The sequence below is a fragment of the Cnephaeus nilssonii genome (genome assembly GCF_951640355.1).
Source record: "Cnephaeus nilssonii genome assembly, contig: SCAFFOLD_35, whole genome shotgun sequence".
Classification (NCBI taxonomy): domain Eukaryota; kingdom Metazoa; phylum Chordata; class Mammalia; order Chiroptera; family Vespertilionidae; genus Cnephaeus; species Cnephaeus nilssonii.
The window spans coordinates 1,197,421-1,214,526 of NW_027645417.1; positions in this window are offsets into that span (position 1 = coordinate 1,197,421).

The window sequence follows — 17,106 nt, forward strand, 5'->3', positions numbered from 1 at the left end:
CAACTCGGGATAATTCACAATGATAACCCAGGTTAATATCTAAGAAAGTGCTTCAGACGCTAGGAATACGTGGAGAAAGGGCCTTAATATCTGTAACGCACTGTTTCCTGACAAGGAAATCGTGCTCAAAGATCATAGAACCGAGTTGGATACTGGTTACATTTATAATTCAGGGCCATGAGTTGGCGTCTTTGAAAGAAGCCTGCTAAGGCCATGAAAGCGGAAGTGATGATGTCACCAAGGGGGGAGGGGCCACGTGGGCAGGTTCCATTGATCCCAGGTGATCATGCTTTGGCCAGGGGACCCGCTGGGAGTGACGATGTCACCGAGGTTCGTTGTGGTGTTCGGGTTAGAGACTTGGGGTTCTGGCTAGGGTTAGGGTTACGATAAGGGTTCGGGCTGGGTAGGGTTCAGGCTCAGGTTAGGCATAGGTTTAGGGTTGGGGTCAGAGGGTTAGGGACAGGGTTACGGTCACGGTGTAGTAACGTTGGCTATTCACAACAAATGAGCTTCAATCACTGGACAAATTTGATGGTAGCACTGAGGATTTACAACTCCAGACTAGGGAAATATTGAGAAACGTGCTTCACACACTAGGAACACATATTCCAATAGCCTGAATATCTGAACAGCACAATTTTGTCCCTGGGAAATGTTGTTCAAACAGCTGAGAACCGAGTGTGGCACTGTTTACATTTATTTTTCCCGTCCAAAGGAGTTGGCGTTTTCAGGAAAAGGTTTTGGTGAAACACTGCAAAACTCATTTTCGTAGAGGTATAGAATAGTATGAAAGTATGGAGAACACTATGAAATCAAAATGGTAGTTGGGCTAGGGTCCCAAGTAGTGTATTTTGTGTTTGTTTGTTTGTTTTTTAATATATCTTATTGACTTTGTACGGAGAGGAAAGCAGAGGGACAGAGAGCTGGAAACATATCGACCAGCTGCCTCCTCCTGCAAACACCCCCTGCCGGGGAAGTGCCCGCAACCAATGGACGTGCCCTTGACCGGAATCGAACCCGGGACCCTTCAGTCCGCAGACCGACGCTCTATCCACTGAGCCAAACCGCTTTCGGCTTCTCCGAGCGGTGTTTTAACGTGCCTTTAAAAAGCCGGTATGACACCCGTGTTAAAAAGAAAACTCTCAGAGCTCAAAACAACGGACCAGGGGGATGTGTCAGAGTGACTCTAGAACTCCTGGAATACGTTTTCGAACCCGAACATCTCTACTGAATTTTGAAATACTGAGAGTCTGTAACCAAAGCGCTGTGAAAGGTAGGGTAGACTTTCAAGTGGTAATAACGGTTAAAGTGCTGGTATATTTGTTATAAACGCTGTTTCACCAAATTGGAATTCACAACGAAGGAGCTTGAGACACTGGAAGAGAGAGACCCCAACTCGGGATAATTCACAATGATAACCCAGGTTAATATCTAAGAAAGTGCTTCAGACGCTAGGAATACGTGGAGAAAGGGCCTTAATATCTGTAACGCACTGTTTCCTGACAAGGAAATCGTGCTCAAAGAACATAGAACCGAGTTGGATACTGGTTACATTTATAATTCAGGGCCATGAGTTGACGTCTTTGAAAGAAGCCTGCTAAGGCCATGAAAGCGGAAGTGATGATGTCACCAAGGGGGGAGGGGCCACGTGGGCAGGTTCCATTGATCCCAGGTGATCATGCTTTGGCCAGGGGACCCGCTGGGAGTGACGATGTCACCGAGGTTCGTTGTGGTGTTCGGGTTAGAGACTTGGGGTTCTGGCTAGGGTTAGGGTTACGATAAGGGTTCGGGCTGGGTAGGGTTCAGGCTCAGGTTAGGCATAGGTTTAGCGTTGGGGTCAGAGGGTTAAGGACAGGGTTACGGTCACGGTGTAGTAACGTTGGCTATTCACAACGAATGAGCTTCAATCACTTGACAAATTGGAGTGAAGCACTGAGGATTTACAACTCCAGACTAGGGAAATATTGAGAAATGTGCTTCACACACTAGGAACACATATTCCAATAGCCTGAATATCGGAACAGCACAATTTTGTCCCTGGGAAATGTTGTTCAAACAGCTGAGAACCGAGTGTGGCACTGTTTATATTTATTTTTCCCGTCCAAAGGAGTTGGCGTTTTCAGGAAAAGGTTTTGGTGAAACACTGCAAAACTCATTTTCGTAGAGGTATAGAATAGTATGAAAGTATGGAGAACACTATGAAATCAAAATGGTAGTTGGGCTAGGGTCCCAAGTAGTGTATTTTGTGTTTGTTTGTTTGTTTTGTAATATATCTTATTGACTTTGTACGGAGAGGAAAGCAGAGGGACAGAGAGCTGGAAACATATCGACCAGCTGCCTCCTCCTGCAAACACCACCTGCCGGGGATGTGCCCGCAACCAATGGACGTGCCCTTGACCGGAATCGAACCCGGGACCCTTCAGTCCGCAGACCTACGCTCTATCCACTGAGCCAAACCGCTTTCGGCTTCTCCGAGCGGCGTTTTAACGTGCCTTTAAAAAGCCGGTATGACACCCGTGTTAAAAAGAAAACTCTCAGAGCTCAAAACAACGGACCAGGGGGATTTGTCAGAGTGACTCTAGAACTCCTGGAATACGTTTTCGAACCCGAACATCTCTACTGAATTTTGAAATACTGAGAGTCTGTAACCAAAGCGCTGTGAAAGGTAGGGTAGACTTTCAAGTGGTAATAACGGTTAAAGTGCTGGTATATTTGTTATAAACGCTGTTTCAGCAAATTGGAATTCACAACGAAGGAGCTTGAGACACTGGAAGAGAGAGACCCCAACTCGGGATAATTCACAATGATAACCCAGGTTAATATCTAAGAAAGTGCTTCAGACGCTAGGAATACGTGGAGAAAGGGCCTTAATATCTGTAACGCACTGTTTCCTGACAAGGAAATCGTGCTCAAAGAACATAGAACCGAGTTGGATACTGGTTACATTTATAATTCAGGGCCATGAGTTGGCGTCTTTGAAAGAAGCCTGCTAAGGCCATGAAAGCGGAAGTGATGATGTCACCAAGGGGGGAGGGGCCACGTGGGCAGGTTCCATTGATCCCAGGTGATCATGCTTTGGCCAGGGGACCCGCTGGGAGTGACGATGTCACCGAGGTTCGTTGTGGTGTTCGGGTTAGAGACTTGGGGTTCTGGCTAGGGTTAGGGTTACGATAAGGGTTCGGGCTGGGTAGGGTTCAGGCTCAGGTTAGGCATAGGTTTAGGGTTGGGGTCAGAGGGTTAGGGACAGGGTTACGGTCACGGTGTAGTAACGTTGGCTATTCACAACGAATGAGCTTCAATCACTGGAAAAATTTAATGGTAGCACTGAGGATTTACAACTCCAGACTAGGGAAATATTGAGAAACGTGCTTCACACACTAGGAACACATATTCCAATAGCCTGAATATCTGAACAGCACAATTTTGTCCCTGGGAAATGTTGTTCAAACAGCTGAGAACCGAGTGTGGCACTGTTTACATTTATTTTTCCCGTCCAAAGGAGTTGGCGTTTTCAGGAAAAGGTTTTGGTGAAACACTGCAAAACTCATTTTCGTAGAGGTATAGAATAGTATGAAAGTATGGAGAACACTATGAAATCAAAATGGTAGTTGGGCTAGGGTCCCAAGTAGTGTATTTTGTGTTTGTTTGTTTGTTTTTTAATATATCTTATTGACTTTGTACGGAGAGGAAAGCAGAGGGACAGAGAGCTGGAAACATATCGACCAGCTGCCTCCTCCTGCAAACACCCCCTGCCGGGGAAGTGCCCACAACCAATGGACGTGCCCTTGACCGGAATCGAACCCGGGACCCTTCAGTCCGCAGACCGACGCTCTATCCACTGAGCCAAACCGCTTTCGGCTTCTCCGAGCGGTGTTTTAACGTGCTTTAAAAAGCCGGTATGACACCCGTGTTAAAAAGAAAACTCTCAGAGCTCAAAACAACGGACCAGGGGGATGTGTCAGAGTGACTCTAGAACTCCTGGAATACGTTTTCGAACCCGAACATCTCTACTGAATTTTGAAATACTGAGAGTCTGTAACCAAAGCGCTGTGAAAGGTAGGGTAGACTTTCAAGTGGTAATAACGGTTAAAGTGCTGGTATATTTGTTATAAACGCTGTTTCACCAAATTGGAATTCACAACGAAGGAGCTTGAGACACTGGAAGAGAGAGACCCCAACTCGGGATAATTCACAATGATAACCCAGGTTAATATCTAAGAAAGTGCTTCAGACGCTAGGAATACGTGGAGAAAGGGCCTTAATATCTGTAACGCACTGTTTCCTGACAAGGAAATCGTGCTCAAAGAACATAGAACCGAGTTGGATACTGGTTACATTTATAATTCAGGGCCATGAGTTGGCGTCTTTGAAAGAAGCCTGCTAAGGCCATGAAAGCGGAAGTGATGATGTCACCAAGGGGGGAGGGGCCACGTGGGCAGGTTCCATTGATCCCAGGTGATCATGCTTTGGCCAGGGGACCCGCTGGGAGTGACGATGTCACCGAGGTTCGTTGTGGTGTTCGGGTTAGAGACTTGGGGTTCTGGCTAGGGTTAGGGTTACGATAAGGGTTCGGGCTGGGTAGGGTTCAGGCTCAGGTTAGGCATAGGTTTAGGGTTGGGGTCAGAGGGTTAGGGACAGGGTTACGGTCACGGTGTAGTAACGTTGGCTATTCACAACGAATGAGCTTCAATCACTGGACAAATTGGAGTGTAGCACTGCGGATTTACAACTCCAGACTAGGGAAATATTGAGAAACGTGCTTCACACACCAGGAACACATATTCCAATAGCCTGAATATCTGAACAGCACAATTTTGTCCCTGGGAAATGTTGTTCAAACAGCTGAGAACCGAGTGTGGCACTGTTTACATTTATTTTTCCCGTCCAAAGGAGTTGGCGTTTTCAGGAAAAGGTTTTGGTGAAACACTGCAAAACTCATTTTCGTAGAGGTATAGAATAGTATGAAAGTATGGAGAACACTATGAAATCAAAATGGTAGTTGGGCTAGGGTCCCAAGTAGTGTATTTTGTGTTTGTTTGTTTGTTTTTTAATATATCTTATTGACTTTGTACGGAGAGGAAAGCAGAGGGACAGAGAGCTGGAAACATATCGACCAGCTGCCTCCTCCTGCAAACACCCCCTGCCGGGGATGTGCCCGCAACCAATGGACGTGCCCTTGACCGGAATCGAACCCGGGACCCTTCAGTCCGCAGACCGACGCTCTATCCACTGAGCCAAACCGCTTTCGGCTTCTCCGAGCGGTGTTTTAACGTGCTTTAAAAAGCCGGTATGACACCCGTGTTAAAAAGAAAACTCTCAGAGCTCAAAACAACGGACCAGGGGGATGTGTCAGAGTGACTCTAGAACTCCTGGAATACATTTTCGAACCCGAACATCTCTACTGAATTTTGAAATACTGAGAGTCTGTAACCAAAGCGCTGTGAAAGGTAGGGTAGACTTTCAAGTGGTAATAACGGTTAAAGTGCTGGTATATTTGTTATAAACGCTGTTTCACCAAATTGGAATTCACAACGAAGGAGCTTGACACACTGGAAGAGAGAGACCCCAACTCGGGATAATTCACAATGATAACCCAGGTTAATATCTAAGAAAGTGCTTCAGACGCTAGGAATACGTGGAGAAAGGGCCTTAATATCTGTAACGCACTGTTTCCTGACAAGGAAATCGTGCTCAAAGAACATAGAACCGAGTTGGATACTGGTTACATTTATAATTCAGGGCCATGAGTTGGCGTCTTTGAAAGAAGCCTGCTAAGGCCATGAAAGCGGAAGTGATGATGTCACCAAGGGGGGAGGGGCCACGTGGGCAGGTTCCATTGATCCCAGGTGATCATGCTTTGGCCAGGGGACCCGCTGGGAGTGACGATGTCACCGAGGTTCGTTGTGGTGTTCGGGTTAGAGACTTGGGGTTCTGGCTAGGGTTAGGGTTACGATAAGGGTTCGGGCTGGGTAGGGTTCAGGCTCAGGTTAGGCATAGGTTTAGGGTTGGGGTCAGAGGGTTAGGGACAGGGTTACGGTCACGGTGTAGTAACGTTGGCTATTCACAACGAATGAGCTTCAATCACTGGAAAAATTTGATGGTAGCACTGAGGATTTACAACTCCAGACTAGGGAAATATTGAGAAACTTGCTTCACACACTAGGAACACATATTCCAATAGCCTGAATATCTGAACAGCACAATTTTGTCCCTGGGAAATGTTGTTCAAACAGCTGAGAACCGAGTGTGGCACTGTTTACATTTATTTTTCCCGTCCAAAGGAGTTGGCGTTTTCAGGAAAAGGTTTTGGTGAAACACTGCAAAACTCATTTTCGTAGAGGTATAGAATAGTATGAAAGTATGGAGAACACTATGAAATCAAAATGGTAGTTGGGCTAGGGTCCCAAGTAGTGTATTTTGTGTTTGTTTGTTTGTTTTTTAATATATCTTATTGACTTTGTACGGAGAGGAAAGCAGAGGGACAGAGAGCTGGAAACATATCGACCAGCTGCCTCCTCCTGCAAACACCCCCTGCCGGGGAAGTGCCCGCAACCAATGGACGTGCCCTTGACCGGAATCGAACCCGGGACCCTTCAGTCCGCAGACCGACGCTCTATCCACTGAGCCAAACCGCTTTCGGCTTCTCCGAGCGGCGTTTTAACGTGCCTTTAAAAAGCCGGTATGACACCCGTGTTAAAAAGAAAACTCTCAGAGCTCAAAACAACGGACCAGGGGGATGTGTCAGAGTGAGTCTAGAACTCCTGGAATACGTTTTCGAACCCGAACATCTCTACTGAATTTTGAAATACTGAGAGTCTGTAACCAAAGCGCTGTGAAAGGTAGGGTAGACTTTCAAGTGGTAATAACGGTTAAAGTGCTGGTATATTTGTTATAAACGCTGTTTCACCAAATTGGAATTCACAACGAAGGAGCTTGAGACACTGGAAGAGAGAGACCCCAACTCGGGATAATTCACAATGATAACCCAGGTTAATATCTAAGAAAGTGCTTCAGACGCTAGGAATACGTGGAGAAAGGGCCTTAATATCTGTAACGCACTGTTTCCTGACAAGGAAATCGTGCTCAAAGAACATAGAACCGAGTTGGATACTGGTTACATTTATAATTCAGGGCCATGAGTTGGCGTCTTTGAAAGAAGCCTGCTAAGGCCATGAAAGCGGAAGTGATGATGTCACCAAGGGGGGAGGGGCCACGTGGGCAGGTTCCATTGATCCCAGGTGATCATGCTTTGGTCAGGGGACCCGCTGGGAGTGATGATGTCACCGAGGTTCGTTGTGGTGTTCGGGTTAGAGACTTGGGGTTCTGGCTAGGGTTAGGGTTACAATAAGGGTTCGGGCTGGCTAGGGTTCAGGCTCAGGTTAGGCATAGGTTTAGGGTTGGGGTCAGAGGGTTAGGGACAGGGTTACGGTCACGGTGTAGTAACGTTGGCTATTCACAACGAATGAGCTTCAATCACTGGACAAATTGGAGTGTAGCACTGCGGATTTACAACTCCAGACTAGGGAAATATTGAGAAACGTGCTTCACACACTAGGAACACATATTCCAATAGCCTGAATATCTGAACAGCACAATTTTGTCCCTGGGAAATGTTGTTCAAACAGCTGAGAACCGAGTGTGGCACTGTTTACATTTATTTTTCCCGTCCAAAGGAGTTGGCGTTTTCAGGAAAAGGTTTTGGTGAAACACTGCAAAACTCATTTTCGTAGAGGTTTAGAATAGTATGAAAGTATGGAGAACACTATGAAATCAAAATGGTAGTTGGGCTAGGGTCCCAAGTAGTGTATTTTGTGTTTGTTTGTTTGTTTTTTAATATATCTTATTGACTTTGTACGGAGAGGAAAGCAGAGGGACAGAGAGCTGGAAACATATCGACCAGCTGCCTCCTCCTGCAAACACCCCCTGCCGGGGATGTGCCCGCAACCAATGGACGTGCCCTTGACCGGAATCGAACCCGGGACCCTTCAGTCCGCAGACCGACGCTCTATCCACTGAGCCAAACCGCTTTCGGCTTCTCCGAGCGGTGTTTTAACGTGCTTTAAAGAGCCGGTATGACACCCGTGTTAAAAAGAAAACTCTCAGAGCTCAAAACAACGGACCAGGGGGATGTGTCAGAGTGACTCTAGAACTCCTGGAATACATTTTCGAACCCGAACATCTCTACTGAATTTTGAAATACTGAGAGTCTGTAACCAAAGCGCTGTGAAAGGTAGGGTAGACTTTCAAGTGGTAATAACGGTTAAAGTGCTGGTATATTTGTTATAAACGCTGTTTCACCAAATTGGAATTCACAACGAAGGAGCTTGACACACTGGAAGAGAGAGACCCCAACTCGGGATAATTCACAATGATAACCCAGGTTAATATCTAAGAAAGTGCTTCAGACGCTAGGAATACGTGGAGAAAGGGCCTTAATATCTGTAACGCACTGTTTCCTGACAAGGAAATCGTGCTCAAAGAACATAGAACCGAGTTGGATACTGGTTACATTTATAATTCAGGGCCATGAGTTGGCGTCTTTGAAAGAAGCCTGCTAAGGCCATGAAAGCGGAAGTGATGATGTCACCAAGGGGGGAGGGGCCACGTGGGCAGGTTCCATTGATCCCAGGTGATCATGCTTTGGCCAGGGGACCCGCTGGGAGTGACGATGTCACCGAGGTTCGTTGTGGTGTTCGGGTTAGAGACTTGGGGTTCTGGCTAGGGTTAGGGTTACGATAAGGGTTCGGGCTGGGTAGGGTTCAGGCTCAGGTTAGGCATAGGTTTAGGGTTGGGGTCAGAGGGTTAGGGACAGGGTTACGGTCACGGTGTAGTAACGTTGGCTATTCACAACGAATGAGCTTCAATCACTGGAAAAATTTGATGGTAGCACTGAGGATTTACAACTCCAGACTAGGGAAATATTGAGAAACTTGCTTCACACACTAGGAACACATATTCCAATAGCCTGAATATCTGAACAGCACAATTTTGTCCCTGGGAAATGTTGTTCAAACAGCTGAGAACCGAGTGTGGCACTGTTTACATTTATTTTTCCCGTCCAAAGGAGTTGGCGTTTTCAGGAAAAGGTTTTGGTGAAACACTGCAAAACTCATTTTCGTAGAGGTATAGAATAGTATGAAAGTATGGAGAACACTATGAAATCAAAATGGTAGTTGGGCTAGGGTCCCAAGTAGTGTATTTTGTGTTTGTTTGTTTGTTTTTTAATATATCTTATTGACTTTGTACGGAGAGGAAAGCAGAGGGACAGAGAGCTGGAAACATATCGACCAGCTGCCTCCTCCTGCAAACACCCCCTGCCGGGGAAGTGCCCGCAACCAATGGACGTGCCCTTGACCGGAATCGAACCCGGGACCCTTCAGTCCGCAGACCGACGCTCTATCCACTGAGCCAAACCGCTTTCGGCTTCTCCGAGCGGCGTTTTAACGTGCCTTTAAAAAGCCGGTATGACACCCGTGTTAAAAAGAAAACTCTCAGAGCTCAAAACAACGGACCAGGGGGATGTGTCAGAGTGAGTCTAGAACTCCTGGAATACGTTTTCGAACCCGAACATCTCTACTGAATTTTGAAATACTGAGAGTCTGTAACCAAAGCGCTGTGAAAGGTAGGGTAGACTTTCAAGTGGTAATAACGGTTAAAGTGCTGGTATATTTGTTATAAACGCTGTTTCACCAAATTGGAATTCACAACGAAGGAGCTTGAGACACTGGAAGAGAGAGACCCCAACTCGGGATAATTCACAATGATAACCCAGGTTAATATCTAAGAAAGTGCTTCAGACGCTAGGAATACGTGGAGAAAGGGCCTTAATATCTGTAACGCACTGTTTCCTGACAAGGAAATCGTGCTCAAAGATCATAGAACCGAGTTGGATACTGGTTACATTTATAATTCAGGGCCATGAGTTGGCGTCTTTGAAAGAAGCCTGCTAAGGCCATGAAAGCGGAAGTGATGATGTCACCAAGGGGGGAGGGGCCACGTGGGCAGGTTCCATTGATCCCAGGTGATCATGCTTTGGCCAGGGGACCCGCTGGGAGTGACGATGTCACCGAGGTTCGTTGTGGTGTTCGGGTTAGAGACTTGGGGTTCTGGCTAGGGTTAGGGTTACGATAAGGGTTCGGGCTGGGTAGGGTTCAGGCTCAGGTTAGGCATAGGTTTAGGGTTGGGGTCAGAGGGTTAGGGACAGGGTTACGGTCACGGTGTAGTAACGTTGGCTATTCACAACAAATGAGCTTCAATCACTGGACAAATTGGAGTGTAGCACTGCGGATTTACAACTCCAGACTAGGGAAATATTGAGAAACGTGCTTCACACACTAGGAACACATATTCCAATAGCCTGAATATCTGAACAGCACAATTTTGTCCCTGGGAAATGTTGTTCAAACAGCTGAGAACCGAGTGTGGCACTGTTTACATTTATTTTTCCCGTCCAAAGGAGTTGGCGTTTTCAGGAAAAGGTTTTGGTGAAACACTGCAAAACTCATTTTCGTAGAGGTTTAGAATAGTATGAAAGTATGGAGAACACTATGAAATCAAAATGGTAGTTGGGCTAGGGTCCCAAGTAGTGTATTTTGTGTTTGTTTGTTTGTTTTTTAATATATCTTATTGACTTTGTACGGAGAGGAAAGCAGAGGGACAGAGAGCTGGAAACATATCGACCAGCTGCCTCCTCCTGCAAACACCCCCTGCCGGGGATGTGCCCGCAACCAATGGACGTGCCCTTGACCGGAATCGAACCCGGGACCCTTCAGTCCGCAGACCGACGCTCTATCCACTGAGCCAAACCGCTTTCGGCTTCTCCGAGCGGTGTTTTAACGTGCTTTAAAGAGCCGGTATGACACCCGTGTTAAAAAGAAAACTCTCAGAGCTCAAAACAACGGACCAGGGGGATGTGTCAGAGTGACTCTAGAACTCCTGGAATACATTTTCGAACCCGAACATCTCTACTGAATTTTGAAATACTGAGAGTCTGTAACCAAAGCGCTGTGAAAGGTAGGGTAGACTTTCAAGTGGTAATAACGGTTAAAGTGCTGGTATATTTGTTATAAACGCTGTTTCACCAAATTGGAATTCACAACGAAGGAGCTTGAGACACTGGAAGAGAGAGACCCCAACTCGGGATAATTCACAATGATAACCCAGGTTAATATCTAAGAAAGTGCTTCAGACGCTAGGAATACGTGGAGAAAGGGCCTTAATATCTGTAACGCACTGTTTCCTGACAAGGAAATCGTGCTCAAAGAACATAGAACCGAGTTGGATACTGGTTACATTTATAATTCAGGGCCATGAGTTGGCGTCTTTGAAAGAAGCCTGCTAAGGCCATGAAAGCGGAAGTGATGATGTCACCAAGGGGGGAGGGGCCACGTGGGCAGGTTCCATTGATCCCAGGTGATCATGCTTTGGCCAGGGGACCCGCTGGGAGTGACGATGTCACCGAGGTTCGTTGTGGTGTTCGGGTTAGAGACTTGGGGTTCTGGCTAGGGTTAGGGTTACGATAAGGGTTCGGGCTGGGTAGGGTTCAGGCTCAGGTTAGGCATAGGTTTAGGGTTGGGGTCAGAGGGTTAGGGACAGGGTTACGGTCACGGTGTAGTAACGTTGGCTATTCACAACGAATGAGCTTCAATCACTGGACAAATTGGAGTGTAGCACTGCGGATTTACAACTCCAGACTAGGGAAATATTGAGAAACGTGCTTCACACACTAGGAACACATATTCCAATAGCCTGAATATCTGAACAGCACAATTTTGTCCCTGGGAAATGTTGTTCAAACAGCTGAGAACCGAGTGTGGCACTGTTTACATTTATTTTTCCCCTCCAAAGGAGTTGGCGTTTTCAGGAAAAGGTTTTGGTGAAACACTGCAAAACTCATTTTCGTAGAGGTATAGAATAGTATGAAAGTATGGAGAACACTATGAAATCAAAATGGTAGTTGGGCTAGGGTCCCAAGTAGTGTATTTTGTGTTTGTTTGTTTTTTAATATATCTTATTGACTTTGTACGGAGAGGAAAGCAGAGGGACAGAGAGCTGGAAACATATCGACCAGCTGCCTCCTCCTGCAAACACCCCCTGCCGGGGATGTGCCCGCAACCAATGGACGTGCCCTTGACCGGAATCGAACCCGGGACCCTTCAGTCCGCAGACCGACGCTCTATCCACTGAGCCAAACCGCTTTCGGCTTCTCCGAGCGGTGTTTTAACGTGCTTTAAAAAGCCGGTATGACACCCGTGTTAAAAAGAAAACTCTCAGAGCTCAAAACAACGGACCAGGGGGATGTGTCAGAGTGACTCTAGAACTCCTGGAATACATTTTCGAACCCGAACATCTCTACTGAATTTTGAAATACTGAGAGTCTGTAACCAAAGCGCTGTGAAAGGTAGGGTAGACTTTCAAGTGGTAATAACGGTTAAAGTGCTGGTATATTTGTTATAAACGCTGTTTCACCAAATTGGAATTCACAACGAAGGAGCTTGAGACACTGGAAGAGAGAGACCCCAACTCGGGATAATTCACAATGATAACCCAGGTTAATATCTAAGAAAGTGCTTCAGACGCTAGGAATACGTGGAGAAAGGGCCTTAATATCTGTAACGCACTGTTTCCTGACAAGGAAATCGTGCTCAAAGATCATAGAACCGAGTTGGATACTGGTTACATTTATAATTCAGGGCCATGAGTTGGCGTCTTTGAAAGAAGCCTGCTAAGGCCATGAAAGCGGAAGTGATGATGTCACCAAGGGGGGAGGGGCCACGTGGGCAGGTTCCATTGATCCCAGGTGATCATGCTTTGGCCAGGGGACCCGCTGGGAGTGACGATGTCACCGAGGTTCGTTGTGGTGTTCGGGTTAGAGACTTGGGGTTCTGGCTAGGGTTAGGGTTACGATAAGGGTTCGGGCTGGGTAGGGTTCAGGCTCAGGTTAGGCATAGGTTTAGGGTTGGGGTCAGAGGGTTAGGGACAGGGTTACGGTCACGGTGTAGTAACGTTGGCTATTCACAACAAATGAGCTTCAATCACTGGACAAATTTGATGGTAGCACTGAGGATTTACAACTCCAGACTAGGGAAATATTGAGAAACGTGCTTCACACACTAGGAACACATATTCCAATAGCCTGAATATCTGAACAGCACAATTTTGTCCCTGGGAAATGTTGTTCAAACAGCTGAGAACCGAGTGTGGCACTGTTTACATTTATTTTTCCCGTCCAAAGGAGTTGGCGTTTTCAGGAAAAGGTTTTGGTGAAACACTGCAAAACTCATTTTCGTAGAGGTATAGAATAGTATGAAAGTATGGAGAACACTATGAAATCAAAATGGTAGTTGGGCTAGGGTCCCAAGTAGTGTATTTTGTGTTTGTTTGTTTGTTTTTTAATATATCTTATTGACTTTGTACGGAGAGGAAAGCAGAGGGACAGAGAGCTGGAAACATATCGACCAGCTGCCTCCTCCTGCAAACACCCCCTGCCGGGGAAGTGCCCGCAACCAATGGACGTGCCCTTGACCGGAATCGAACCCGGGACCCTTCAGTCCGCAGACCGACGCTCTATCCACTGAGCCAAACCGCTTTCGGCTTCTCCGAGCGGTGTTTTAACGTGCCTTTAAAAAGCCGGTATGACACCCGTGTTAAAAAGAAAACTCTCAGAGCTCAAAACAACGGACCAGGGGGATGTGTCAGAGTGACTCTAGAACTCCTGGAATACGTTTTCGAACCCGAACATCTCTACTGAATTTTGAAATACTGAGAGTCTGTAACCAAAGCGCTGTGAAAGGTAGGGTAGACTTTCAAGTGGTAATAACGGTTAAAGTGCTGGTATATTTGTTATAAACGCTGTTTCACCAAATTGGAATTCACAACGAAGGAGCTTGAGACACTGGAAGAGAGAGACCCCAACTCGGGATAATTCACAATGATAACCCAGGTTAATATCTAAGAAAGTGCTTCAGACGCTAGGAATACGTGGAGAAAGGGCCTTAATATCTGTAACGCACTGTTTCCTGACAAGGAAATCGTGCTCAAAGAACATAGAACCGAGTTGGATACTGGTTACATTTATAATTCAGGGCCATGAGTTGGCGTCTTTGAAAGAAGCCTGCTAAGGCCATGAAAGCGGAAGTGATGATGTCACCAAGGGGGGAGGGGCCACGTGGGCAGGTTCCATTGATCCCAGGTGATCATGCTTTGGCCAGGGGACCCGCTGGGAGTGACGATGTCACCGAGGTTCGTTGTGGTGTTCGGGTTAGAGACTTGGGGTTCTGGCTAGGGTTAGGGTTACGATAAGGGTTCGGGCTGGGTAGGGTTCAGGCTCAGGTTAGGCATAGGTTTAGGGTTGGGGTCAGAGGGTTAGGGACAGGGTTACGGTCACGGTGTAGTAACGTTGGCTATTCACAACGAATGAGCTTCAATCACTGGAAAAATTTAATGGTAGCACTGAGGATTTACAACTCCAGACTAGGGAAATATTGAGAAACGTGCTTCACACACTAGGAACACATATTCCAATAGCCTGAATATCTGAACAGCACAATTTTGTCCCTGGGAAATGTTGTTCAAACAGCTGAGAACCGAGTGTGGCACTGTTTACATTTATTTTTCCCGTCCAAAGGAGTTGGCGTTTTCAGGAAAAGGTTTTGGTGAAACACTGCAAAACTCATTTTCGTAGAGGTATAGAATAGTATGAAAGTATGGAGAACACTATGAAATCAAAATGGTAGTTGGGCTAGGGTCCCAAGTAGTGTATTTTGTGTTTGTTTGTTTGTTTTTTAATATATCTTATTGACTTTGTACGGAGAGGAAAGCAGAGGGACAGAGAGCTGGAAACATATCGACCAGCTGCCTCCTCCTGCAAACACCCCCTGCCGGGGAAGTGCCCACAACCAATGGACGTGCCCTTGACCGGAATCGAACCCGGGACCCTTCAGTCCGCAGACCGACGCTCTATCCACTGAGCCAAACCGCTTTCGGCTTCTCCGAGCGGCGTTTTAACGTGCCTTTAAAAAGCCGGTATGACACCCGTGTTAAAAAGAAAACTCTCAGAGCTCAAAACAACGGACCAGGGGGGTGTGACAGAGTGACTCTAGAACTCCTGGAATACGTTTTCGAACCCGAACATCTCTACTGAATTTTGAAATACTGAGAGTCTGTAACCAAAGCGCTGTGAAAGGTAGGGTAGACTTTCAAGTGGTAATAACGGTTAAAGTGCTGGTATATTTGTTATAAACGCTGTTTCACCAAATTGGAATTCACAACGAAGGAGCTTGAGACACTGGAAGAGAGAGACCCCAACTCGGGATAATTCACAATGATAACCCAGGTTAATATCTAAGAAAGTGCTTCAGACGCTAGGAATACGTGGAGAAAGGGCCTTAATATCTGTAACGCACTGTTTCCTGACAAGGAAATCGTGCTCAAAGAACATAGAACCGAGTTGGATACTGGTTACATTTATAATTCAGGGCCATGAGTTGGCGTCTTTGAAAGAAGCCTGCTAAGGCCATGAAAGCGGAAGTGATGATGTCACCAAGGGGGGAGGGGCCACGTGGGCAGGTTCCATTGATCCCAGGTGATCATGCTTTGGCCAGGGGACCCGCTGGGAGTGACGATGTCACCGAGGTTCGTTGTGGTGTTCGGGTTAGAGACTTGGGGTTCTGGCTAGGGTTAGGGTTACGATAAGGGTTCGGGCTGGGTAGGGTTCAGGCTCAGGTTAGGCATAGGTTTAGGGTTGGGGTCAGAGGGTTAGGGACAGGGTTACGGTCACGGTGTAGTAACGTTGGCTATTCACAACGAATGAGCTTCAATCACTGGACAAATTGGAGTGTAGCACTGCGGATTTACAACTCCAGACTAGGGAAATATTGAGAAACGTGCTTCACACACCAGGAACACATATTCCAATAGCCTGAATATCTGAACAGCACAATTTTGTCCCTGGGAAATGTTGTTCAAACAGCTGAGAACCGAGTGTGGCACTGTTTACATTTATTTTTCCCGTCCAAAGGAGTTGGCGTTTTCAGGAAAAGGTTTTGGTGAAACACTGCAAAACTCATTTTCGTAGAGGTATAGAATAGTATGAAAGTATGGAGAACACTATGAAATCAAAATGGTAGTTGGGCTAGGGTCCCAAGTAGTGTATTTTGTGTTTGTTTGTTTGTTTTTTAATATATCTTATTGACTTTGTACGGAGAGGAAAGCAGAGGGACAGAGAGCTGGAAACATATCGACCAGCTGCCTCCTCCTGCAAACACCCCCTGCCGGGGATGTGCCCGCAACCAATGGACGTGCCCTTGACCGGAATCGAACCCGGGACCCTTCAGTCCGCAGACCGACGCTCTATCCACTGAGCCAAACCGCTTTCGGCTTCTCCGAGCGGTGTTTTAACGTGCTTTAAAAAGCCGGTATGACACCCGTGTTAAAAAGAAAACTCTCAGAGCTCAAAACAACGGACCAGGGGGATGTGTCAGAGTGACTCTAGAACTCCTGGAATACATTTTCGAACCCGAACATCTCTACTGAATTTTGAAATACTGAGAGTCTGTAACCAAAGCGCTGTGAAAGGTAGGGTAGACTTTCAAGTGGTAATAACGGTTAAAGTGCTGGTATATTTGTTATAAACGCTGTTTCACCAAATTGGAATTCACAACGAAGGAGCTTGACACACTGGAAGAGAGAGACCCCAACTCGGGATAATTCACAATGATAACCCAGGTTAATATCTAAGAAAGTGCTTCAGACGCTAGGAATACGTGGAGAAAGGGCCTTAATATCTGTAACGCACTGTTTCCTGACAAGGAAATCGTGCTCAAAGAACATAGAACCGAGTTGGATACTGGTTACATTTATAATTCAGGGCCATGAGTTGGCGTCTTTGAAAGAAGCCTGCTAAGGCCATGAAAGCGGAAGTGATGATGTCACCAAGGGGGGAGGGGCCACGTGGGCAGGTTCCATTGATCCCAGGTGATCATGCTTTGGCCAGGGGACCCGCTGGGAGTGACGATGTCACCGAGGTTCGTTGTGGTGTTCGGGTTAGAGACTTGGGGTTCTGGCTAGGGTTAGGGTTACGATAAGGGTTCGGGCTGGGTAGGGTTC